Below are 25,531 nucleotides of genomic sequence, written 5' to 3' on the forward strand. Positions count from 1 at the left end.
TTGCTTGACTTTTTTCCCATGAAACTATATAAACAGTGTTTTCCTCTAATGGTTATGGGCATTTTCACAGATTGTTTTTTCAAAAGCATGGCCATTCTGGCTCTAAAACACCCTGGTCCTAAGTCAATGATGGCAGTTTAGAGGGAGGAATCCATGTGGAAGTCTGTGCAGAATAAACTTAAAGTGCTTATGTTCAGACAGAGTTTATGTCACGATCCCAAGCAGAATGGACAGAGGATGAAAAATTCAGAGATTCTTACAAACATCCATGCAAGTAGATATTTTGAAATACACAGAGTATGCGGGAGTCAGTATCACCCAGGGAAATTGGACCACACTAATAATTGCTGCTGGCATCCCTCTGCTTGGTCACACACAAACTTCAATTTTTAAAATTGAATTTTAAAATTCTAGTTTTTATTGTACCATAGCTTATAATAACAAACTATTGAGAACAAACTCAATATTCTTCAAGAGGGGACTGGCTAAATTCTAACAGATGCGTTCAGTGGAATTCTGTGCCGCTGTTCTTCTAAGGATGTTCTTTAGGGACTGAAAGAGTAACTACACAGCGATGTGAAAGCAAGGTGTATAATAATGTGAAGGGTGGCTACCGTGGTGCAAAAAAGAGGAAAAGGAACATATAATATATATAAATATGTATAATGCAATACTATGTATTATATTATAATGTATAAAATATATGTAACAAATAATGTATAAAATATGTGTAATATGGGCTGGCCCCATGGCTTAGCGGTTAAGTGCGCGTGCTCCGCTACTGGCAGCCTGGGTTCGGATCCCGGGCGTGCACCGACTCACGGCTTCTCTGGCCATGCTGAGGACGCGTCCCACATACAGCAACTAGAAGGATGTGCAGCTATGACATACAACTATCTGCTGGGACTTTGGGGGCAAAAAGGAGGAGGATTGGCAAAAGATGTTAGCTCAGAGCCGGTGTTCCTCAGCAAAAAGAGGAGGATTAGCACGGATGTTAGCTCAGGGCTGATCTTCCTCACAAAAAAAAATTTAAAAAAAAAAGTGTAATATAATAAAATATAAAATATGTATATGCAGAGACTGTCTCTGCCACACCACGGGGGGCACTGGGTGGCTAGTGGACAGGGGTGATGTCTTAGGTTGATGGTATAGACTGAACGTTTGTGTCCCTCCAAAATTCGTGTGTTGAAATCCCCAGTGTGATGGTATTTGGAGGTGGGCCTTTGGGAGGTGATTAGGTCCTGAGGGTGGAGCCTCACAAATGGGATTAGTGCTCTTATAAAAGAGGCCCCAGATGGTGATTATAGTTAATAATACTGCACTGTATGGCATATTTGAAAGTTGCTAAGAGAGTAGATCTTAACTGTTCTCATCACAAGAAAAAAATTGGTAACTCTGTGTGGTAATGGACGTTAACTAGACTTATTGTGGTGACCATTTCGCAATATATACGTTGTACACCCGAAAGTAATATAATGTTATATGTCAATTATACGTCAATAAAGAAAAGAGGCCCCAGAGAGCCCTGTTGCCCCCTCCCTCATGTGAGATTATAGCAAGAAGATGGACATCTACGAACCAGGAAACGGGTTCTCACCAGACACCACATCTGCCGGCACCTTGATCTTGGACTTCCAGCCTCCAGAACTGTGAGAAACAAATGCCTGTTGTCTAACCATCCAGTCTATGGCATTTCATTATAGCAGCCTGAGCAAACTAATACATACTCTATGTTTATGTCAATGCATATTTTCACATAAATATGTGTAGCTCTTACGAATGTGCCCACACACACACTTAGGTGCATCAGTAAAGCGAGCGGGTTGGAACTGATGTCTTCAGGAGCTAATGGAAACCTCACAGCCTTAGGAACAAAGACAATTATTAGCTCTATTTTAGAAAGACCTGAACCTTCAGCAGGTGGAGTCGCAGGCTCCAGTCTCCATGATCCTCCTCCCTCATGATGCCAACCCCTCACTTTCTCTCCCCAGATTTTGTTTCCATGGCAACAGGATGATACCCAAATGAGTGGTCTTGAAGGGACCAAGACAGACCAATTAATGCCAAAGTAGACCTGTTGGGAGATGGAGAGGCCAGAAACAAGGGTGCCAGCCTGATACACAGGCATAAGTTGATGGTGATCTGGTCTAGAAGAGAGAGAGATGTACAGAATATTTCTGAGAAGTATGTAGAAAACGAGAGAAGATGAAGTTGATTCAACGGGACTTGCAAATGGATAGGACACAGGGGTTCCAGAGAAGGGGATAAATGAGAAATTACTTCTAGGTTTTCACCTTGAGCAACTTGCTGGATCGCAACGGCATTTACTGAGATGGGCCAGCCTGGAACACAAGCGAGAGAGATTGAGGTGGCTACTAGAATCATCTGAGGGATATATGAGGGCAGTGTGGACAACTCTGGGGGCAATGGGAATGGAGACAGAATCAGAGGGATATTAGTGAGAGACAAGTGAAAAGAATAAAAGCATAGAGAGCTCATGCTCAGGGAGAAAAAGCAGCTATGACATTTACCGTCTCTCCAGTGGCCAGATGAAGCCTCGGCTGGCAAATCATCAATGGAATTTTCCACCTAGCTAAAAACCTGGCTGGATTCCAAGAATTATACACATCTCTGTGTAACTAAGGATGGGGAAGATTTCTCTTAGACACAAAACAATGTGGACAGTATTCCGGAGACAGTTGTTTAAAGTCACATCTGTCTGAATGTCCACCTGTTTTGCAAATTACCCCTGATTCGGCCCTCCACCAATTCACATCCAAAATTTGGGAAGTGACAACACTGGATTTTAGAATCTGCAGAGTTTATTTATTTAGAAGTGTATATCATGGTGTCTGGCACACAGTAAGTGCTCAATGGAATGCTTCTGGAATCAATTTCCACAACGCAGTCAAAAAAGGGATGAAACATTTCACGTTACCTAATTTGTACCCTCTTTTTAAAAATATGGAGATATATTTTATATTTACCTGTGTACACATGTATATGTGCATATGTAGAGGCATAGCCATGAAGGAGATTGGATTGATAAATTCGGGTAGAAGTTAACTTTCATTGCTTGAGATCTGTGTGCCAGATGCGATGATAGATGCGTTACCAAAGTCATCCCATTTCCCCTCCCAAAGAGCCCATGAGGCGGAGATGATCCTAATCTCCACTTTAACAGACAAGGAAACTGAGGCTGGCAGACACTAAGCAGCCAAAGAGCAGTGAATGCCCCAACCACTTTGCCCGAACAGCTAATGCCCCCTCTCGCTGCGCCTCCACCTCCACACACCGTATCCTTAACCACACTGACGCCCTCGGTGATCTCCACAGGCTAGTGGCTTTAAACACAAACATGCTGAAGGCTCCATAATGCATTTCTGGGTTAGAGAACCCCGAACAGGGTTGCCAGATTTAGCAAATAAAAATACAGGATGCCCAGTTAAATCTGAATTTCAGAAAAACAACACACAATTTATTTATTTATTTTTTTGGTGAGGAAGATGAGCCCTGAGCTAACGTCTATTGCCATTTTTCCTCTCTTTGTTGAGGAAGATTGGCCCTGGGCTAATATCCATGCCCATCTTCCTCCACTTTATATGCGGAACACCAAGACAGCATGGCTTGATAAGCGGTGCGGAGATCCATGCCCGGGATCCAAACCTGCAAACCTGGGGCCGTTGAAGCAGAGTGCTCGCGCTTAACCACTACGCCACCAGGCTGGCCCAACAACACATAATTTTTAATATACTTTTAATTTTAGAGTAGATTTAGGGGCCGGCCCTGTGGCATAGTGGTTAAGTGCGCGCGCTCTGCTGCTGGTGGCCCGGGGTTCAGATCCCTGGCGCGCACCAACTCACTGCTTGTCAGGCCACGCTGTGGCGGCGTCCCATATAAAGTGGAGGAGGATGGGCATGGATGTTAGCCCAGGGCCAGTCTTCCTCAGCAAAAAGAGGAGGATTGGCATGGATGTCAGCTCAGGCCTGATCTTCCTCACAAAAGAAAAAGAAAAAAAGAAACAAATGCTGCCGAAGGGTCACTTATATGCTAAAAAAAAAAAAAAGAATAGATTTAGACTTGGGGAAAAGTTGCAAAGATAGTACAGAGATTTCCCCTATACTCTGCACCTGATTTTCCTGTCTTACAGGTTTCCCCCGCTATCCAAAAGTAGAGCATTCCTATGAAACCTTTCGTAAGCTGAAATGGTGTAAAGCAAAGGAGCAATTACCATTAATTCATATAGGAAAAATTTCTGAGTATTCCCAGACCCAAAAAGTGACCTACCAAATCACAGTAAATGACATGTAAAAACTAAATCACACTAACATATAGTAAAAAGAGGAGTGAGACGATAAATACACAGCCTTTATAAAGTAGACATAATATATTTACAGTGTGGTTTCACTTACTGGAATCAGGTAGACAGCGAGCACAGTAGAAGGTTGAGAGGAGGTGGCGATGATGGGGTGTTAGCCAACTGGTTGGAGGTTGGGGTGGTGGGAGGGACAGGAGACTAGGAGAGAGAGGAAGAGGGTCCTCTGTTAGCATCTCATCACCATCTGACTGCATCAGGGCAGCAGGTCACTGACGTCTACACCTTCTTCTGCGTCTGCTGCCTCCACGTTGAAGGTCGAGGTTCGTGGTCCACCGTGGCTGCTGTGGCTGATATGGAGGCTTGAAATGCACAGTATGCTGGACTGCTTAGCCCCATGTGTTTTTCTATCATACAACTCTTTGTAGGTACTCGAAACATCCTGCAAACCTGCCCTAAACCTACATGCCCTTTCAAAATTAAAGTCACAGAGGAAGTGTCTTCTTATCAACGCCTGTACGTGCCCTCGGCCTTTCTGATGGTGCGCTAGCCGACGCCTGAGCACAGCCTCACCAGTGGCGTTGGTAATAGGCGTTACAGTAACCTGTCCTTCAACGCCTTGTGTCTCTTAGCCTACTTTTCTTCTCTTGAAATAAATGTGTTGCCCGGCAATTTTTTTTCCAATAAATTGCAGTTTCGTCACAGTTAAACACTTGCTTACACGAATAACCACCTTCTGTAACTATTTTCTTCAGTTACTGGGGACTTAGCAGCTTCGGTGTCAGCCAAAGCACTCTCTCCGGTGACCTTTAAGCTATGAAGCTGCCCTGACTCAAAAACCAATCAAACCACCCACGACTACCTTTAAATTCCACTTTTGCAACACTTTCATCACCATTGTCCGGTGCTGTCTGTTTTGGCTTATTAAAAAGACTGACTGATTTCCCCTAAAGTATAAGACAACTTAGAACACCATGCTTTGTACGCCCATCAATCCGCTCAAGCAATAGACTTTCCCTTTCATCCATTCCTGGATGCCGACTGAAAGAGACCACTTTCCTACTAGCAGAACCAATAGGAACTTCCGCAGCTTTCAAGATTCTTCCTCTCTGCGTGTGACTAGCACAGATGATGGACGCAGGCAAGATCAGTGCACGTACAATGTCTTTATGTCGTTCACCACCATCAAAACCCTTAATTACATCCAGCTTTATGCTAAGCAGAACAGCCTTACCAGCTGTCTTAGGCTTTTCTGAATCTTAGGGCGCGTCTTGCTAACGGATGCACAAAATGAATCGAGGTAAAGCAGAGATGCCCACAGACCCGGTTCTAAGCTGTGGCGGCTTGATGCTGAGATGCTGTGTGCAGTTCCCAGGGAAGGAGCTTGGCGGCGCCACTCTCGCCGCTCGCCGTGCTGGCCGCCTTGCAAAACAAATGCTGAGGGCTATTTTTGATTTTTTCTTAAAAGTAAAAATCCTCTTTGGGTTTCTTTTGTTTAGAGAAAACAGGTATTAATGACTTTCGAAAAAGCGAAGTGGATTAATGTGAACTTTCAAAAAGCAGGGCACACGTGTATTAGCATCTTACTAGTACGGTTTGTCACAATTAATGAACTAATACTGACACATTGTTATTTAACTAAAGTCCGTACTTTATTCAGATTTCCTTCCTTTTTACCTAATGTCCTTCTTCTGTTCCAGATCCTGGCCCGGAGACCCCATTACATTCAGCTGTCCTGTCTCCCTAGGCTCCTCTGGGCTGTGACAGTTTCTCAGACTTCCCTTGTGTTTGACGACCTTGACAGTTTTGAGGACTGGTCAGGTGTTTTGTAGACTATCCCTCAGTGGGGACTGTCTGATGTTGTTCTCATGATTAGCCTGGGGTTATGGGTTTGGGGGAAGAAGACCACGGAGGAAAAGTGCACCTGGACAAGTATCTATCACACCATACCAAGAGTACGTACTGGTGACGTTGACCGTGATCGCTTGGCTGAGATGGGGTTTGTCAGGTGTCTCTGTCATAAAGGTACTCTCTTTTCTCCACTTCCATACTGTACTCTTGGAAGGAAGTCGCCAGGCACAGCCCACACTTAGTAAAGAGTTATTCTCTACCCCCTTCAGGGAGTATCTACATAAATTACTTGGAATTTTTCTGTACAGGAAATTTGTCCTCCCTGCAAAACTAATAATTTATTTTTAGTGTAAATATGTCTCATGCAATATCTGAGACATACTTATATGAAAAACTTATATGTTGTTTATCTGAAATTCAAATTTAACTGGGCATCCTGTATTTCATCTGGCAACTCTACCCCAGACCCATATATCTACCTGAATTTTTGACATCTGCACTTGGATGTCTAGTAGGCATCTCAAAACAATGAATCCAAATCCAAGCCACTGATAGCCACCCTCTCCCACTCACCCAGCTGCTCCTGCATCGTTCCCGTAGGGACTCTCATTCCTCCAGTTGCCCAGGCCCCAGAACCTTGGAGCCGTCCTTGACTCCTCTCATATCTCAAGTCCATCAGAAAACCAGATCCAGTCTTCATCCAAAAATATATTTAAAAATTCAACAGCTTCTCACCATGCCCAGTGTCACTGCCCTGGTCTGTGCCACCAAGAGCTCTTGTCTGAATGACTGCAAGAGTCCCCCACCCCCAATCTGTTTTCCCAGCCTCTATCCTTGCCCCTTGAGTGTATTCTCAACACAGCACAATTATCCTAATTCTCTTAAATGTAAATTAGAGGATGTCCTTCCTCAAAGTCCTCCCACGGTTCCCATCTTGCTCAGAGTAAAAGCCAAAGCTGCTACTATGACTGCATCGACACAAATCATCGATAATCACTCTGTAGTAAAGAAGAGAGTTTTATTCAGGCCAAACTGAAGACTATAGCCCAGGAGCCTCACCCTTCGCTAGGAAAGAGAGCACTCTGGAGAAGAGCGATTTTCAGCACAGTTTTATACCATTTCAAAACAAAGATACATACCTCAAGCATGACAGGGGTACATTCCTTCCAGTGTTCAAGGAAACATTTGTTCAGCAGATGTACAATGTATGGATGACAGGCCGTATCTTTGGTTCAAATAAAATTCAGGCCAAATCAACCTTAAACCAGAATGGCTTCCCCTTATACCTCAATATATAAAAATTTTTTATGTCAACTGCTAAGACCGTCCTTGTTCTCTGCTCTCTCTCATCAGCTGTCTACCTTTACTCTGATCTCTCTTCTCTTCTTGTACTTCACTCCAGCCACACCACCCTCCAGCAGCCTAGATATGACTCCACTCCTCTCCTTAACTCTTGTTGTTCCTCTACAAGGAAAGCAGGATGGCTGACTTCTCTACGCCCTACAAGTCTTTACTCACCTTCTCAGGACACCTACCCTAGACCCCCTACCTGAAATTTCACCCCTCTACATTTCATATCCCCCTTCCCTGCTTTGTATTAATTTCTTCTGAGGAAGAAAAAAGCAGTCCCTGTCCCGTGGAAGCTGGCCTGGCACATCATGCACTTACAGCTCAGCCTTGGTGTTGTGCTAAACAGCAACCATCAACAATGTTCTCGGGGCGGAGTCAGGATGGCGGCGTAGGCAGACTCGGGACTCACCTCCTCCCGCGGACACAGCCAATTTACAACTACTCGTGGAAAAATTACCCCTGAGACAGAACTGAAAACTGGATAAGAGGAACTCCTGCAACAAAGGACAATCCTAACTGAGGTGGAAGAGGCAGAGACTCCCTTCTGGAGAGAAAAACGCCGCCTTCACAAGCCGCCAGCCTCACGGCCGCCGGGAGCAGCTCACAGGTACACAGCCCTCCCTGGAGGCGCGGGGCCCTGAGCCGGGAGCTCCCCCGCTGGGGGCATTTTGTGGACCCAGCACAATCGAGACCAGCGGCATAATATCTGACTTTGCCTGCTACTAAAACATTGGGGAGTACCCCCAGAAAACCCGGTTCACAAAGAAACTAAAACTGGCTCTTAAAGGGCCCGCGCACAAACTCACCCGTTCCAGAAAGCATCCTAAAATCACCAGAAAGGAAGGTGCACAGTGCTTTGGTGACAAGAGACTCACCTAATAGGCCCTGAGTGCATCTCGGTGAGGGGTGAGACCTCTCCAGGGACTGGGACATTGGCGGCGGCCATTGTTGTGGCCTGGTGTGAGCGTGCTGACACAGACGCCATTGGAGTTCTCCCTGAGGCCTGCTAGCCAAGGGTCTGCCCCACCCGCTAGAGCACTGATTTAATCCAGCTCAGCCAGGGCAGGCAGCCCACCCTAGAGACTGGCCCCACCCAACAACAAGCCCTCAGGCAACTTGTGGGCCTGCATAGATTGGTGACTGGATTCTCTGCAGCCTGGCAACTGAGCCAACTTCAGCGGGGCAGGGTGTGCACAAGGAGCAGGTGGAGAGTGTGGGGCGGTGGCAGAGTGTGTGGGGCTCCCGCCGTGGAGAGACTGGGTCCGCTTGGGGAGGTCGGGGCGCTCACACGGGGCAGGACTGTGTTGACTGTGTGTGTGGACCTGTGGGCGGCAGGGCTTGCCAGCTGCAGAAGACTTGTGCTTCTCAAAGACCCACATAGGAGGTTTGCCCCACCTTCCAAAGCCTGAAACAATTGGGTGCTCCTGTGCCCGAGGCCAGCCCCACCCAGCTGCAATCCTCAGAGAGCTGACAAGAGACCTAACAGGCTAGAGGTTTACAGCAATTGTAAGGCCCTGAGCCTAACAACCTGCCACGCTGGGGGCCTACTCACTTAAAAGAAATACTGCAACACAAATGTGGTATTAGAACTTGCAGCCAACTGTGCTAGGGCTCCCCACACCTGATAAAGAGACTGAAGGGCCCACAACAACTACAAGCAGCTGAGCATTTCAACAGCTGGCCAGGAGCATATCTCGGCCTCCCTGGGCGCCTACAGGGAGAGCAAACAGACCACAATAGAAGGACACACGTAGCCCACATAGGGGCCACCCCTGGAACATTGAGAACTGAGGGAAGCATACTGCAGGCATCCTAAGGCATCACTTACATAAGGTCACCTATCCAAGAGCAGGAGACGTAGCTGACCTACCTAATACGTAGACACAAGCACAGGGAAAGAGGCAAAATGAGGAGGCAAAGGAATACATTCCAAGTAAGGGAACAGGACAAAACCCCAGAAAAGGAACTAAGTGAAACAGAAATGAGCAACCTACCCGACAGAGAGTTCAAACTAAGAGTGTTAAGGATGCTCACTGATGTGAGGAGAAGAATAGATGAACTCAGTGAGAATGTCAACAAAGAAATGGAAGATATAAAAAAGAACCAATCAGAAATGAAGAATACAATACTGGAAATGAAAAATTCACTAGAGGGACTCAAAAGCAGAGTAGAGGATACAGAAGAATAGATCTGTGAGCTGGATGAAAGACTAGAAGAAATTACCCAAGGTGAACAGGTAAAAGAGAAAAGAATTAAGGGGCCGGCCCGGTGGCGCAAGCGGTTAAGTGCGCGCGCTCCGCTGCGGCGGCCCAGGGATCGCTGGTTCGGATCCCGGGCGCGCACCGACGCACTGCTTGGTAGGCCATGCTGTGGCGGCGTCCCATATAAAGTGGAGGAAGATAGGCACGGATGTTAGCCCAGGGCCGTCTTCCTCAGCAAAAAAAGGAGGAGGATTGGCGGATGTTAGCTCAGGGCTGATCTCCTCACAAAAAAAAAAAAAAAAAAAAAAGAGAAAAGAATTAAAAAGAGTGAGGACAGTCTAAGGGACCTCTGGGACAACATCAAGCACACTAACATCCGTGTTATAGTTGTCCCGGAAGGAGAAGAGCGAGACAAGGGGGCAGAGAATCTATTTCAAGAAATAATAGATGAAAACTTCCCTAACCTAAGGAAGGAAACAGACATCCAGGTACAGGAAGCACAGAGAGCCCCAAACAAGATAAACCCAAAGAGGCCCACACCAAGACACATCATAATCAAAATGTCCAGAATTAAAGATAAAGAGAGAATCCTAAAAGCTGCAAGAGAATTTCAAGTTACATACAAAGGAAACCCCATAAGGCTATCAGCTGACTTCTCAGCAGAAACCTTACAGGCTAGAAGAGAATGGCACGATATATTTAAAGTGCTAGAAGGAAAGAACTTACAGCCAAGAATACTCTACCCAGCAAGGTTATCATTCAAAATGGGAGGAGAGATCAAAATTTTCCCAGATAAGCAAAAATTAAAGGAGTTTCTCACCAAGAAACCAGTGCTACAAGAAATGTTAAAGGGACTGATTTAAGGGGAAAAGAGAAGACCACAAATAGGAAAAATTATCTATTTCCATGATTAGAACATAATGGATACAAATGCACAAAAAAGAGGTTAGATATAATATCAAAAACATGAGGGAGGAGGGGAGTTAAAGAGTAGAGCTTTCAGACAGAGGTCAAACTAAAGTGACCATCAATTCTGTATAGAAGAAGAAAGGAACAGAGAAGGACTACTAAAACACTGAGAAAAAAAAAAAGTTAAAAAATGGCAGTAAGTACATACTTATCAATAGCTACTTTAAATGTCAATGGACTAAATGCTCCAATTAAAAGGCATAGGGTGGCTGATTGGATAAAAAAAACGAGACCCATATATATGCTGCATACAAGAGACACACTTCAGACCTAAAGACACTCACAAACTGAAAGTGAAGGGATGGAAAAAGATACTCCACGCAAATGGCAACGAAAAGAAAGCTGGGGTAGCAGTACTCATATCAGACAAAATAGACTTTAAAACAAAAACTGTAAAAAGAGACAAAGAAGGGCATTACATAATGATCAAGGGAACAATCCAACAAGAGGATATAACACTTGTAAATATCTACGCACCCAATGTAGATGCACCTAAATATATAAAGCAATTATTAACAGACGTAAAAAGAGAAATAGACAGTAACACAATAATAGTAGGGGACTTGAACACTCCACTTACACCAACGGATAGATCATCCAAACAGAAGATCAGTAAGGAAACATTGGCCTTAAACGACACACTAGAACAGATGGACCTAGTAGATATATACAGAGCATTCCATCCAAAAACCGAAGAATACACGTTCTTTTCAAATGCACATGGAACATTCTCCAGCATTGATCACATATTAGGCCACAAAACAAGTCTCCATAAATTTAAGAAGATTGAAATAATACCAAGCATCTTTTCTGACCACAACAGTATGAAACTGGAAATAAACTATAGGAAGAAAATCAGAAAAGCCACAAATACATGGAGATTAAACAAAATGCTACTGAACAACGGCTGGGTTAACGAAGAAATCAAAGAAGAAATCAAAAAATACCTGGAGACAAATGAAAATGAAAATACGACATGCCATAATTTATGGGATACGGCAAAAGCGGTTCTAAGAGGGAAGTTTATAGCGATACAGGCCTATCTCAACCAACAAGAAAAATCTCAAATAAACAATCTAACAATGCACCTAAAGGAACTGGAAAAAGAAGAATAAACAAAGCCCCAAATCAGTAGAAGAAGGGAAATAATAAAAATCAGAGCAGAAATAAATGAAATAGAGACCAAAAAAAATAGAAAAAATAAATAAAACCAAGAGCTGGTTCTTTGAAAAGATCAACAAAATTGACAAACCTTTAGCTAGACTCACCAAGAAAAAAAGAGAGAAGGCTCAAATAAGTAAAATCAGAAATGAAAGAGGAGAGGTTACAACAGACACCTCAGAAATACAAAATATTATAAGAGAATACTATGAAAGGCTATATGCCAACCAATTCGACAATCTGGAAGAAACGGATAAATTCTTAGAATCATACAACCTTCCAAAACTGGATCAAGAAGAAGTAGAGAATTTGAATAGACCAATCACCAGTAAGGAGATCGAAACAGTAATCACAAACCTCCCCAAAAATAAAAGTCCAGGACCAGATGGCTTCTCTGGTGAATTCTACCAAACATTCAAAGAAGACTTAATACCTATCCTTCTCAAACTCTTCCAAAAAATTGAGGAGGGGGGAAAGCTCCCTAACTCATTCTACGAAGCTGACATTACCCTGATACCAAAACCAGACAAGGACAACACAAGAAAAGAAAATTACAGGCCAATATCACTGATGAACATCGATGCAAAAATCCTCAACAAAATACTAGCAAATCGCATACAACAATATGTTAAAAAGATTATACACCATGATCATGTGGGATTTATTCCAGGTATGCAGGGATGGTTTAACATTCACAAATCAATCAACGTAATACACCACATTAATAAAATGAAGAATAAAAATCACATGATCATCTCAATAGATGCAGAGAAAGCATTTGACAAGATACAGCATCCATTTATGATAAAAACTCTGAATAAAATGGGGATAGAAGGAAAGTACCTCAACATAATAAAGACCATATATGAGAAACCCACAGCTAATATCATCCTCAATGGTGAAAAACTGAAAGCTATCCCTCTAAGAACAGGAGCCAGACAAGGATGCCCACTGTCACCACTCCTATTTAACATAGTACTGGAAGTCCTAGCCAGAGCAATCAGGCAAGAGAAAGAAATAAAAGGGATCCAAATTGGAAAGGAAGAAGTGAAACTGTCACTATTTGCAGATGACATGATTTTATATATAGAAAACCCTAAAGAATCCACCAGAAAACTTTTAGAAGTAATAAACGAATATGGTAAAGTTGCAGGATACAAAATCAACATACAAAAATCAGTTGCATTTCTGTACACTAACAACGAAGTAGCAGAAAGAGAAATTAAGAATACCATCCCATTTACAATTGCAACAAAAAGAATAAAATACCTAGGAATAAACTTAACCAAAGAGGTGAAAAATCTGTACACCAAAAACTATAAAACATTTCTGAAAGAAATTGAAGAAGACACAAAGAAATGGAAAGATATTCCATGCTCTTGGATTGGAAGAATTAACATAGTTAAGATGTCCATACTTCCTAAAGCCATCTATAGATTCAATGCAATCCCTATCAAAGTTCCAACAACATTTTTCACAGAAATAGAACAAAGAATCCTAAAATTTATATGGAACAACAAAACACCCCAAATAGCTAAAGGAATCCTGAGAAAAAAGAACAAAGCTGGAGGTATCACACTCCCTGATTTCAAAATATACTACAAAGCTATAGTAACCAAAACAGCATGGTACTGGCACAAAAACAGACACACAGATCAATGGAATAGAATCGAAAGCCCAGAAATAAACCCACACATCTCTGGACAGCTAATCTTTGACAAAGGAGCCAAGAACATACACTGGGGAAAAGAAAGTCTCTTCAACAAATGGTGTTGGGAAAACTGGATAGCCATATGCAAAAAAATGAAAGTAGACCCTTACCTTACACCATACACAAAAATTAACTCAAAATGGATTAAAGACTTGAATGTAAGACCTGAAACTGTGAAACTTCATAGGCAGTATGCTCTTCGACATCGGTCTTAGCAACATCTTTTCAAACACCACATCTGACCGGGCAAGAGAAACAATAGAAAAAATAAACAAATGGGACTACATCAAACTAAAAAGCTTCTGCACAGCAAAGGAAACCATCAACAAAATGAAAAGACAACCTAACAATTGGGAGAAGATATTTGCAAACCATACTTCTGATAAGGGCTTAATCTCCAAAATATATAAAGAACTCATGCATCTCAACAACAAAAAAACTACCAACCCAATTAAAAAATGGGCAAAAGACCTGAACAGACATTTCTCCAAAGAAGATATACAGATGGCCAACAGACACATGAAAAGATGTTCAAAACCACTAACTATCAGGGAAATGCAAATCAAAACTACAATGAGATATCACCTCATGCCCGTCAGAATGGCTATAATTAACAAGACAGGAAACAACATGTGTTGGAGAGGATGTGGAGAGAAGGGAACTCTCACACACTGCTGGTGGGAGTGCAAACTGGTGCAGCCACTATGGAAAACAGTATGGAGATTCCTCAAAAAATCAAGGATAGAACTACCATATGATCCAGCTATTCCACTGCTGGGTATTTATCCAAAGAACTTGAAAACACCAGTGCATAAAGATACATGCACCCCTGTGTTCATTGCAGCATTATTCACAATAGCCAAGACTTGGAAGCAACCTAAGTGCCCATCAAGGGACGAATGGATAAGGAACATGTGGTATATATACACAATGGAATACTACTCAGCCATAAGAAACGATGAAATCCAGCCATTTGTGACAACATGGATGGACATTGAGGGTATAATGCAAAGTGAAATAAGTCAGAGGGAGAAGGTCAAATACAGCATGATTTCCTTCATTAAGTAGTAGATAATAACAACAATAAACAAACACATAGGGACAGAGATTGGATTGGTGGTTACCAGAGGGGAAGGGGGGAGGGAGGAGGGTGAAAGGGATAATTCGGTACATGTGTGTGGTGATGGGTTGTAATTAGTATTTGGGTGGTGAACATGATGTAATCTATGCAGAAATAGAAGTACAATGATGTACACCTGAAATTTTTACAATGTTATAAACCAATGTTACTGCAATAAACAAAAAATTAAAAAAAAAAAAAACAACAATGTTCTCACAGAACATCAACCTCAGAAAGGCCATTCAGGCGGCTTAGCGGTTAAGTGCTCGCACTCAGCTACTGGAGGCCCGGGGTTCAGATCACGGGCGCGTACTGATGCACTGCTTATCTGGCCATGCTGAGGTGGCGTCCCACATACAGCAACTAGAAGGATGCGCAACTATGACATACAACTATCTACTGGGGCTTTGGGGGAAAAAAAGGAGGAGGATTGGCAATAGATATTAGCTCAGAGCCGGTCTTCCTCAGCAAAAAAGAGGAGGATTGGCATGGATGTTAGCTCAGGGCTTATCTTCCTCACACACACAAAAAAAAGTCCACTCAGTAAGCATGAGGGATCAAGACAAAAACCTGATCCCTCCGTGATCCTGTTGGAACACAGGCAAGACACGAACATCTCAGACTTTGGGTGGTGAACATGATGTAGTCTTCACTGAAATCAAAATATAACGATGTAGGGCCAGCCTGGTGGCGCAAGCGGTTAAGTGCGCGCACTCCACTGCAGCGGCCTGGGGTTCGCCAGTTCGGATCCCAGGCATGCACCAATGCACCGCTTGTCCAGCCATGCTGTGGTGGCATCCCATATAAAGTGGAGGAAGATGGGCATGGATGTCAGCCCAGGGCCAGTCTTCCTCAGCAAAAAAGAGGAGGTTTGGCAGATGTTAGCTCAGGGCCGATCTTCCTAACAACAACAACAACAACAACAACAACAAAAAAAAAACATATATATATATATATATAAATAATGATGTACACCTGAAATTTATATAATGTTATAAACCAATGTTACTTCAATGAAAAATTTTTAAAAAATATAAGAACATGGTCCAAGCTACAAAAATGGCCAAACAGTCCCTTTCCTGGCTAATACTCATTACCACTGCTTCTTAACCAGTTACAGCTTTAGTCTTGCTCTAGTCGACTTTCCTTCTCCAGAAGATTTAAGATACTGAATCACAGAATTACCTCACTTCTTGACAACTCCCAGACTAGAACAAAGCCAGCTTCCTTAAGCTTGCCTCCAAATCCCCTAACGCAAATGCAAATCCCCTAACAGGTTTTTTTTTGAACACCCTCTTACTCATACTTTTGTGTTGTGCCTCCTCCCTCATTTCAATAATAAGACAATGTAGGGCAGCCCCGTGGCTTAGCGGTTAAGTGTGCAGGCTTCGCTGCTGGGGGCCCAGGTTCGGATCCTGGGCGCGCACGGACCCACTGCTTCTCCCACCATGCTGAGGCCATGTCCCACATACAGCAACTAGAAGGATGTGCAACTATGACATACAACTATCTACTGGGGCTTTGGGGGAAAAAATAAGTAAATAAATAAAATTATTAAAAAAATAATAATAAGACAATGTATTCAACTATAGGTGTCTTCCTGGCGGTGTTTGGCTTGGGGCATTGACACTCCTTAGCATCCAACACTAACATCCTACAGATTTTCCCTATTTATCGTATTTGTTGCCTGTCTCCCCATCAGAACGTAAACTCCTTGAGAAATTCTGCCTGGCACAGTGACTGGCAGAGTAATGGCTCAAGGAATACTTTTTGCACAAAATTATCAATGGAGGAATTGAAGCTCAGAGGCGGAAGTGCCTTGGGCAAGGTCACACAGTCATGGCCTGGTGAAGCGCTTGCTCCTGAGCCCTGCGCTGCACTGTGCTGGCGCCGTGCCCTACGGGCAGCAAGTGGAGTGTGCCTCCCTGACGCCTCCTTCTCTAAGTCCATGTGTCTCCCCTCTGGGAGGTATTTCCCTCTTTGAAAAAAAAAAATGGATGGAAATGAATCTGGAGCCATGGCACTCTTCATTTTCAAGATCAGCAGGACTCTTTTCCCCGACTCAGGGAGTTTCAGACAATATCCTAGCAGCGCCATCTTTTGACAACTGACCTCAATCACTGGTGAACGTTTTGCGTCAATGTACAACGGCTTCATCGGAAGCGACTGAACCAAGGGGCGCGGACGGGGGAGTTAAGTTCTGGGGCTGCCCTTTCCCTCGGAAGTAGCTGAGAACATGTGAGCTCATCCTACAGCTGAGCGGCACCTCCAACTACCCTTCTTCCCAACTCTCAGTCTTCTGGTTGGTTCAGGTTTGGATGGAGGTGTTCTTGTCTCACCTGAGCGCTCCATCCCAGCCGGGACCTCCTCACTTCTTGCTCGTCTGTAGTTCTCTGGCCATCTCAGTCCCTCTCCTTCCTCACCCTGGGCAGGGACTCTTCCCCATGAATTTAGCATCCCGTAGATCTGCCCTCTTTCAAAGTAAGTTTTTGGCACTTCCATCCCTTCAACAGGAATACATCGAAGATTTGCTATGCTGCAAGACCCACTCTAGGTCGGGGAGACCCTGGGGAACAAGACAGGCTGTATCACTGCCCAGATGGAGCTCACACGATAGGGCAGGAAGACAGAGCATTGGCAGATGAACCAATTTTTAAAAATCATTTCAGATATGAACATGTGCTCTGAAGAAAATGAAGCAGGGTGATATTTTAAAGAGTGAATATGAAGACAAAAGATTTTGCTTCCTTAGTTTTAGGGGCCCAGGATTCTTTTTTTTTTTTTTTTTTTGGTGAGGAAGACTGGCCCTGAGCTAACATCTGTGTTAATCATCCTCTACACTTTGTATATGGGACGCTGCCACAGCATGGCTGGATGAGTCCCTGGTTGAGCACCACTGCTCTGAATCAGTGACTCCAACCGGAGCGTGCCTCAGAAACCCACGGCTGGTTGGGTGGGGGACAGAGTGCTGGGCCCTACTCTAGGGTTTCTGGTTTAGGAGGTCCAGAGAAGACCCTGCTCTAAATAATCATGTGGTGATGGATTGTAATTAGTATTTGGGTGGTGAACATGTTGTAATCTATGCAGAAGTAGAAGTATAACGATGTATGCCTGAAATTTATACAATGTTATAAACCAATGTTACTGCAATAAAAGAAAAAAAAGATTTCTCTTTTCCTTCTTGTTTTTTTTTAAAATAAAGATTTGTTTTGGGTCGGCCCCATGGCTTAGCGGTTAAGTGCACGCGCTCCGCTACTGGCGGCTCAGGTTCAGATCCCGGGCGCACACCGCCGCACCGCTTCTCCGGCCATGCTGAGGCCACGTCCCACATACAGCAACTAGAAGGATATGCAGCTATGACACACAACTATCTACTGGGGCTTTGGGGGAAAAAAATAAATAAAAATGAAAAAAATAAAATAAAAATTTCTTTTATTGTGCAGGGAAGTATTAAAGTCATCAACATATGGGGGTGAGTTAAGAGCCCATTGGGACGTTTGCATTTGTTAAGCCTTTAATGTATGTGCATTTGTGAGAGAACAATAACCTGTATTCCTGAAGACACAAATGCCTCCTTTGGTTACATCATTATCTGGCCTTTACACGTGTGAGCCTGTGAATTTCCGTGGCAGTTGCTACGTGTCGCCACTAGGTGGTGGTGGAAGCCAAATAATAAAGTGGATTTGTCCATCCATCTCGCATAGAAATCAGACTCGGGTTTGGGCTTGTTTTTCCAACCCCGGTTCCTCTTCGATGAAATCAAGAATTCCCACAAGTTAAATGCTCCAGTCCCACCATCACAAAATTTTCCATATTTTCCAACTCTGCCTAACAGCTTTTCTTTAAGTAGATTCATTTTACAAACAAATGCATCTTAAAAAGAAGTGGTACATCAATTTCAATGGAAAATTGGCAGCACCTGTGATAAATACAAGATAACAGGGAGAGAATGGAAGCAGGGAGGGGGAGAGAGTGGGTGAGCCCTCTGGTGTCTCTCTCTCTCTCTTTTTTTTGTTTTTGGTGAGGAAGATCGGCCCTGTGCTAACATCTGCCAATCCTCCTCTTTTTTGCTGAGGAAGATTGGCCCTGGGCTAACATCCATGCCCATCTTCCTCTACTTTATATGGGATGCCACCACAGCATGGCTTGACAAGCGGTGTGTCGGTGTGCGCCCGGGATCGGAACCATCCAACTCTAGGCTGCCACAGCAGAGCTCGCGCACTTCACGGCTTGAGCCACCCAGCCAGCTCCCTGTGGTGTCTCTTCTTATGAGGACACTAATCCTATCAGATCAGAGGCCCACCCTTATGACCTCATCTAACCTTAATCACTTCCATAAAGGCCCTATCTCCAAATACAGTCACTTGGGGAGTGGGGTGTCAACATATGAATTTGGGGGGACCCAATTCAGTCCATAGCAAATACCAACATATTTGACTATTGATTTTTATTGTTACTTCTTAAAGAATCCTCATTTTAAAAATCCTTAAGAACTCTAGGGATTGACTATGGCTGTAAACAGTTCAAAAAAGTATGTGTGGGGGTGTAAGTGAACATAAGTGACGCCATCCTGTTACACTAAATGGCCCCAGCCCCTCCTCTGTGTGATAACTCACTGCTCTGCATGTACTCTAAAAAAATTCACATGCTCTCCTGATTTATGGCCTCCACTTACATAAGTACTCTCCTGTAGCTTGATAAATTAAAACTTCGTTCTATAAGTTTCTCTCCAGGAACAGGCTGACCATAGGTGGGAAACACACATATAAGGTATCCATCACAGCTGACAGAAGAATGGGACAATAAAAGACCCTGGAGTCCATCATGAGTGAAGGAAACCCCCTCCTTACTGCCTATTTTCCCTATATAGCTACCTCAAGATTCTGTACTTTTTGAAGATTTTTTTTTTTTTTTTGGTGAGGTAAATTGTCCCTGAGCTAATATCTGTGCCCATCTTCCTCTGTTTTGTATGTGGGATGCCGCCACAGCACGGCTTGATGAGCAGTGTGTAGGTCCGAGCCCGAGATCTGAGCCCGAGAACCCTGGGCCGGCCAAGCATAGCGTGAGAACTTAACCACTACGCCCCCTGGCTGGCCCCAGAAGATGGTTTTTTGAGACATTAGTCTGCCATCTTCCCAATTATGCCGGCTAATTGATTTAAAACTTCCCTTCTTGATCCCTAACTTATGATTAATTGGCTCCAATTGCGATGAGTAGAGCAAACCCATTGCTCAGTATCAGGGGGGTGGATAAACATTAGAAAGTTTGCATTCACTAGTAGTAAAAAAACTGAAACAAAATGTTTACTAGGTCATAACCCTCCCTTCCCAGCACACACAGCTTTTCACCATGAAGAGGAACACGAAGGATGAAGGACGACCTTTCGGGGCCCACCCAAGGGCAGGGAACTGTCCACACGAAAACACGGGTGGTGGGATGTGAAGCGTTATCTTTTTATGAGGGCAACTGCCAATATCTACGGAGAGTCTTCAAGTAAAGCATACTTTTACCTATCAAGTTACACTTCTAGGAATTTATACTTTAGAGAGTATGCAAAATGAACATACACAAATACTTATCATAGTACTATTTCTAAAGGTTAAAAAATCAGAAACAGTTTAACTATCCATTGTTAAGAAATTGGCTTAATAAATTATGCACAAAGTACAAGGGAATAATGTCTAATGATTACCAAGGATAAGGGAGAGAAGTATTTGTTGCTAGTTTCCCAATATACTAAAGGGAGCAAATCCTGTGTGCTCAAAATCATTTTAGTAAAAAAAAGAAAGAAATATTTATCTATCTCTGCAACTATCTATCTGTCTGTCTATCTACCTACCTACCTACCTACCTATAAAAAGATAGAGTTAAGAAAGGAAAGGAATGGATAAACTCATTCAGGGAGAGCCTGCAGAGAGGAAATCAGAGTTCTGGAAAGGTGGAGCCCCGGGGACTAACAGTGCTTACAGGGAGAAAAGACACGCATGAAGGAGATCAAGATGGAAAATCCAGAAAGGTCTGAGGATCAGATGAATAGGAAGAACTAGACAGGAGCAGTTTAAGGGAGAAGCAGTGGTCAGCCCTATAAAATGTAGCAGAAATCCAATAAACTAAGGACTGAAAAGTGCCCTTCGATTTGGAAAAAGGGAGGAACGCTGCTGAGGTTTTGGGAACAGTTTCAGTGGAGAGATATTGGCAGGGGTCGATTGCAGTGGATTGTGGGAGGTGAGAAGGTAGAGACAGAATGAAGACAAGTCTTGTTTGGGAAGGAAAGAGAGCAAACTGGCAGAATGAGATGGGGCAGCCAGGTCTCAGGAAGTGGAGGAATAGAGAGACTTTTTGTTGTTGTTTGTTGTTGTAGATTCTTAAGCACAATTCCAGGCTGAGAGGGGAAAGGAGGCAGGAAAACAGTCAAAAGGAAGAGGAGATAATCAATGGAGGAAAGTTGTGGAGGCAGAGAGGATGATGGGTTGAAGACGGGAGTGAAGAGAAAATGGAGGAAGAAAGGGATGTGTGATTGGACAGAAAGAGGAACCTTCTGTCCTGTGAGACTGAAGTGAAGACAGAGTGGAAACCTGTACTCCATGTTTCCTCCAGAAATTGTCATCCTGAACTCTCTGTGACTGAATGTATGTCGAACACGTTGATTAGATAAACATTTACGGAGAGTAATGGAAAGGCTACACAGGGCCTCTCTCTGGTTTTGTCCCTTAATAAAACCCAATCATCCAAAGCTGGGTTTCCAAACTGCATAGTGTTGAAAACGTGCAATCACAGAACAGAGCTTTGACAATCTGCTCTCTGCCCCTAGGAAACGGCCATGCCAAGTGTGGCTCTGCTGAATTTTTTGGATGGCTTTTTTAGAAGACATTGTGCACAATATAGTTTATAAGAGGCTTGATTGAAGAAATTTCTTTCAGATCCAAGAAGCAAGGAAAACTTCACTGCTCCTCTGCTGCAAGTTTGTTCTTCTGTACAGGAAATGCAAAACAGAGCTGATGGTGTTTCCTCATTTGCTCAGCCACTAGGATAGGAGCCAAATTCAAAATCCACTATCACTAACTGTGTAGATCACTGTGATCCATTCCTATTTCCCAGCTCTTTCTCTGGTCTCGATCTGTTGATCCATCTCTAGTTTCCTTTCTGCTGAGTTTGATGTAATTACACTTTCCCATTTCACTTGTGGACTCTTGAGCTCTCATCTGCACCAGCAAGTCTCAAGCCTTGGTCTTTCTTCTCAGAGACTTCTGTTAGGGGGGAAAAAAGCAAAACAGCAAAGACAGGAGATAATTTTGTGAAGGATTATCAACTCTATAAAATTCGGTAGAAAGATAGGCTACATTGATAGCTCTCCATGGGGGAGCACCACCCCCTAACGGTGTTTTGGAATGTGGCGTGTGCTTTTGGTGTTTGGGGGCCATGGTTGCTAGATTGCCTGCAATGAGCAACACAGTTCAATACAATGGAGAATTCTCATGTGGCCCGTACAACCTTTGACTGTCCTAGTGGACATTCATGTAGGTGAACACTATAGGTGAAAATCCTGTTGGTAATTAGCTGAGCCTGAACCCTAATTTTATGTATAAACACCAACCATTTTTTGCATGTTTTAATTTATGCTGAAACTTCTAAGAGATGTGATGACCAAGATATAAGGGGACTTTGTTGTAGCTGAGATTTTGCCCCGTGTGGAACATCATTTCAAAAACCATAACACCTCTGGCAACGCCACTCAGGTTATCTGAGTTGCCAGTACATACACTGCACCTGTGGCTGTGTCACCGTGAATCTACACATAGGCGCAGGTAACTTGGCTACTGATGTTTGTCTTCAAGCAAAGTCACGCCGGGACACTTACACATTGAAGGACACATTATTTTTATTATAAATCACTTTCCTTTTATTTTTCGATTATATTATAGTCAGAACATTATGTTGATGTTTTAATACTATCCATGTAGTATTAACTCTGAATTTCATCTCTGCATAGTACATGGAAAGGTACAAAATATCTGTTATAAAAAGTGGGTCTGGGTTTGATAAGATCAAGAACAACTTAGCCAGGAGAAAGAAAATGGTGACTTTCAAGTTAACATTTTGGTAGATGAAGGGAGATATGGGACTGAAGTCAATGACTAAGGAGAGAAAAGGAACCAAGGCATGGAACGTTAATGAACTTACAAGATATTATGATTGATAAAAATAATAAGAATAATGAGAAGTTTTCACATATTGAGGTATATGAGGAAGCCATTCTGGATTAAATCTGATCGGCCTGAAACTTGTTTTTCCCAGAGCAGCCTGACTTACGGCCCACTGAACATGCATTGTACGTCTGCTTCAAACATTTTCCCAAAGCAAAGAGTGCACTCTTTATTTATTTATTTATTTATTTATTTATTTATTTATTGTGAGGAAGATTAGCCCTGAGCTAACATCCGATGCCAATCTTCCTCTTTTTTTTGCAGAGGAAGGTTGGCCCTGAGCTAACATCCATGCCCATCTTCCTCTACTTTAATGGGACGCCGCCACAGCATGGCTTGATAAGCGGTATGTCGGTGCGCGCCCGGGATCCGAACGTGCGAACCCTGGGCCATCAAAGCAGAGCTCGAGCATTTAACCACTGCGCCACAGGGCCGGCCCCTGCACTCTTTAAAGATAGGGATGAATGTCTCTCTTTCTCTGACACCGATACCAGTACTTCTTTGAAGATAAGCTTTTCTTCCCAGAGAACCAAGGTCAAGTTGACCTGCCATGTGTGTGCTCAACTGCAGCAAAACATCTCCTTGTGACTTTGGGGGAAAAATTGTATTCCTGTCATGCTTGATGTACGTTCTTTGTTCTGAAATGGTATGTAACCATGCTGTAAACCATGCTTCTCCAGAGTGCTTTCTTCCTCAGGGAGGCTGAGGACTAGCACTCTGGGCCTGTCCTCAGCATTAGCTCATTAAATATCTTTCTTATCTATAGACTGGGTTTTTGATTATTTGTGTTGATATGATGAAAGGAAGGAGGGGGAAAGGAAGTACCTAGGAGAGGAGTATTAAAGAATACATTGAAATAAGGCAGATCTACACATATTGAGGCGGAAAAGAAAAAGAACCTTTGACCCTCTTTGACCATGGCAGAAATATGTTATTAGAGACTGAGAATTCTAATAAAGATTGGAGAGAAAACAAGGAAGTCCTTATAACAGAAGTCCTCAGCACTTTGGACATTTTGGACTGGATAATTTTTCACTGTGGGGGCTGTCCTGTGCATTGTGGAATATTTAGCAATATGCCAGCCTCTACCTACTAAATGCCGGTAGCACCTACCCCCAGTCGTGAGAACCAAAGATGTCTCCACACATTGCCGAACATCCCCTGGAGCAAAACCACCCCCAAGTGAGAACCACTGCCTTGCAAAGGTTAGCCCTTCAGCCTTATCCAGGGCCACATTCCCTCCATCAATCTACTGTAGCCTCACAGGCCTCCCTGTGTTCTCATCTGAAGGTCTTTCCCTTACTGTTCTCTCTGTCTCCAACACTCTCCCCCAGGATCTTTGCCTGGCTCACCTCCTCACCACATCCAGGATTTTGCTCAGTGATGCCTTTGTTGGTTATTTTCTTGTGTAGAAACTCCTTCCTGCCTGGGCACTTTCATCCCCTTTATAGATCTTATCACTGAACATGAAATCGTGTGAAATATTGAGTTCCTTGATTACTGGGCTATGATGTACCTCTCCCACAAAATGTGAGCTCCCTGAGGGAAAGGAATTTGCTGTCTCATTCACCACAGTATCCCTGATGCCTAGAACAGTGCCTGGTACATGGTGGATACCCAATAGCTGTTTTTCAAATGGATGAATGAAAGTTTCTCTCTAAGATAGGCTGGGTGAGATCCAGAGTTCATAGAAAACTTACTTAGAGGACATAAAAATATAAGTTAAAACTGTAAAGTTGATGGAATTATATGCAATTTATTTACATACATGTATATTGATCTTAATTTTAAGTTTAATTTTTATAAATAACATTTATCATTTGTAGTTTTATTTATTTTTTTTTAAAGATTTTTATTTACTTATTTTTCCCCCAAAGCCCCAGTAGATAGTTGTATGTCATAGTTGCACATCCTTCTAGTTGCTGTATGTGGGACGCAGCCTCAGCATGGCCGGAGAAGTGGTGCGTTGATGCGCGCCCGGGATCTGAACCCGGGCCGCCAGCAGCGGAGCGTGCGCACTTAACTACTAAGCCACGGGGCCGACCCATTATCATTTGTAGTTTTAAACTTTTATCAAAGTGTAAGTGAGCATAAGTGAGGCCATCTTATTACACTAAATGGCCCCAGCCCCTCCTCAGTGTGACTACTCGCTGCTCTGCGTGTATTCTAAAAAAACCCACATGCTCTCCTGATTTATGGCCTCCACTTATGTATGTACTCCCCAATAGCTTGATAAATTAAAACTTTGTTCTATGAATTTCTCTCCAGGAACAGGCTGACCACAGGTGGGAAACACACCTACAAGGTAGCCATCACAGCTGACAGAAGAATGGAACAATAAAAGACTCTGGAGTCCATCATGCTGGAAGGAAACCCCCTCCTTACCGCCCATTTTCCCTATGTAACTACCTAAAGATTCTGTAATTTTTGAAGATGGTTTTTTTGAGACATTAGTCTGCCATCTTCCCAATTGTGCTGGCTAATTGAATTAAAACTTCCTTTCTCAATCCCTAACTCATTATGATTACTTGGCTCAGATCATGGCAAGCAGAGCAAGCCCATTGCTCAGTATCAAAAGCATTTAAACCAGACTTGCTACCCATTATCTTCTCTGACAGAATTCACATCTGTGAGGACAAAATTATTTGA

This window comes from Diceros bicornis, chromosome 34, assembly GCF_020826845.1.
Source record: "Diceros bicornis minor isolate mBicDic1 chromosome 34, mDicBic1.mat.cur, whole genome shotgun sequence".
NCBI lineage: Eukaryota > Metazoa > Chordata > Mammalia > Perissodactyla > Rhinocerotidae > Diceros > Diceros bicornis.